The sequence below is a fragment of the Sinocyclocheilus grahami genome, unplaced genomic scaffold (genome assembly GCF_001515645.1).
Source record: "Sinocyclocheilus grahami isolate Dianchi unplaced genomic scaffold, SAMN03320097.WGS_v1.1 scaffold771.1, whole genome shotgun sequence".
Lineage (NCBI taxonomy): Eukaryota > Metazoa > Chordata > Actinopteri > Cypriniformes > Cyprinidae > Sinocyclocheilus > Sinocyclocheilus grahami.
Genome location: NW_015505950.1, coordinates 355,093 through 358,310, shown reverse-complemented (window position 1 = coordinate 358,310; position 3,218 = coordinate 355,093).

The following is a 3,218-nucleotide window of genomic DNA, read 5'->3' as shown; positions in this document are numbered from 1 at the left end:
TCACCAGTCGGCTGCGTCACTTTCCCGAGGCTGGTTAAACTGTCAGTGATCCGCTCTGTCACAGCAAACTAATGGTGGTTGACAGACTCAACGAGGATAGATTTTGTTTTGTCTGGCTTTGCTTTACAATGACGGATGTCTGTCAGAGCAATCCCTGACTATCATCAGACTTCAGACTGACTCTGAACTTTAGAAGCCATGGATGATGTGATATGAAGTCTGGATTACCCAGCAGAGTATTTATTACAGCAGGTTTCACACAAACATTTTAGTGACAATGTATGGAAATGCAATACTATTATAAGCGTCTTAACTTTTTCCTTTAAAACTTAGAATAACCAGAACAAAATACATAGAATTAGACTAGAAAATCAGAAATTTCATGACTTTACCATGTGACCTTTTCAGATGACCATGACTTTTTTAGGAATGGAAATCTGTCTTTTAGTATTCCCATTCAATCTCAATGTCAGAGGCTCAGCTGTTTGTTTTTTTTTTTAATTCAAGGAAAAAAATTATAAAGGCAAATATCTGCAGAAGACCTTTTTTATATGCACTACTGTTTAAAAGTTTAAGGTCAGTATTTATCTATTTTTTTAAAGGGGTCATCAGATGCAAAATTAACTTTTACATGTTTGAACTGAAATGTGTCTTACCAGTGTCTGTACACAACCACCCTATAATGATAAAAATCCACCCAGTGTTTTTATTTTTTTTAAATCCTGAAAAATGATAACCCCTTTCTAAAATCAAGCCGATCTCAGATTCTTGGCTGTGTGACTTCACACATGCCCAGGTCGCTCCCACGATTGTTGATTTACGCTGGCGTTTTATCACAGACCCACCCTGAGTGAGCTGTCAACAGTCCGACATTGTTTCGAATGTCTCCTAAGCGATTGAGGTGTTTTGTTATTGGATGTAATAATGAACATAGCAGTCGTTATTTACTCCCGACATCTGAGCCGCTGAAGACGCAAAGGATTACGATTGTTTTTGAAGGGTATGCGCCCCCCAATCTACCTAAATGCATCTATGTTTGTGCAAATCAATCGTGATCCAGCCTCAGAAGAAGTGAGTATAAGTTTTTTATGAATCTTTGCAAATCGCCTTTCCTAATAATGTGCTAGTTAGCAAGTTCGGCTCTAAATGCGGCTAGAGTCTCTCAGAGAACGGCTCGTCACCCCACAGAAGAGAGGGGCAGGGTGAGCAGAGTTCATTAGCATTTAAAGGGACATGCAATGAAACGGCTTGCTGTGAACGGAGCTGTTTTTGACAGGGTAAAAAGGGAGTTGTTTTACACTACCATTGAGAAAATTTAACCAAAGTATGTTATCGACTTTTCATTAAGACCCTGAAGAATCATATCAACTTGTGGAAAATGGGAAAATCCGATGACCCCTTTAAGAAATTAATAATTTTATTTAGCAAGGACACAAGGAAAAGTGATGCAAAAATAAATACATTTATAATGTAACAATTAATTTACTTCAAATAAATGTTTTTCTTTATTTCTATTCATCAAAGAATGCTTAAAAAATAAGCAACACAACTGTTTTAACATTGATAGTGAATAATAAGAATTATTATATAATAATTTGAGCACCAAATCAGCATTCTAGGCTATTGAAACTTCAGCTTTGCTATCACAGAAATAAATTACATTTTAAAATATATTAAAATAAAACGTTATTTCAATATTGCTGTTTTTACTGTATTTTTGATTGAAGCCTAATCTTACTGACCTTAAACTTTTGAACGACTGTATCACAAACATTTGTTACCATCCTCACCTCTGCGTATGCACTGTTCCTATGTGGCAAACTTCAAAACCAAGTTATTTCTAGCCATGATCCCCTTAGAAGTGAACCTTTCTGTTGATAAACAGGATTTTGAAAAAATTCATCAAATAACATTATAAAAAATGTATCAGATGTGTTAAATATTTATAATTCACTACAGCAAGTTGTTAATTAAAATGTTAGAAATTCAAATGACTTTAAAGCAGGTGTCAGTAGAATGGAAGCTGCCTCATTGGTCCGGTGAATGCTGATGGCTAAGAGGTAATGGTTCTTTCCCACGAACAGAAAACCTCAGGATCTAATCTTGCTTGGAAAATTGCCTTTAAGCACTGCTCATGTGCCCATCTGTCTGCTCCAGGGATGTCCTACTTTTGTCCCTTCTCTCTCATTTTGTGTCAAGTGAGAGCAGGATGTACTCGCTGTCCATCAGTAGTGAAATAAACTCCCACACCTGAAATCCACTGCAATCTTCATAATTCAGCTGAAATCACGTGTTCTGGGAAAACTTAACCAATTAATTAACTCTTTATCTTAACCCCAATCAAGAAAACAAAACAAAAAACAATACTGGTATATTAGACAACACTCACCTTTCTAAAAAAAACCCGCCTATTTTGTGATAAAACTGATGGTTAAAACTTGAATAATATCAATCAAATGAGATTTGATGAACATTTTGAGAATCAGACATTGACTACTGACAACTAATCTGAATACCGGGAGGTTATAAGGTATAATTCAAGGTATAATTTAAAGGGATAGTTCACCCAAAAATGAAAATTTGATGTTTATCTGCTTAACCCCAGGGCATCCAAGATGTAGGTGACTGTTTCTTCAGTAGAACACAAACGAAGATTTTTATCTCAAACCGTTGCAGTCTGTCAGTCATATAATGGAAGTGAATGGGAATCATGGCTTTGAGAGTCAAAAAAACATACACAAACAAAACCAAATTAAACCCTGCGGCTCGTGACAATACACTGATGTGTAAAGACATGAAACGATCTGTCTGTGCAAGAAACTGAACAGTATTTTATATCGTTTTTTACCTCTGAATCACCGCAATGTCCGAACTGTCCTGAGCCCATTCTCAGCCACGACTTCTTTCGGCTTTACGGCAGATCGCAGACTTATAAGTGCATTACCGCCACCTATCTCTCAAATGGACCATTGACACTCTATCTACAATCTCAATTAGGAGTGTCAATGGTCCATTTGAGAGATAGGTGGCGGTAATGCACTTATAAGTCTGTGATCCTCCATAAAGCAAGAAAAAGAAGAAGACACATCACGCGCCGGCTGTTGAGAATGCGCTCAGGACATTTCGGACATTGCGGTGAATCAGAGGTAAAAAAATGTATAAATGTTTATCAGTTTCTTGCACAGACCGATCGTTTCATGTCTTTACACATCAATGTA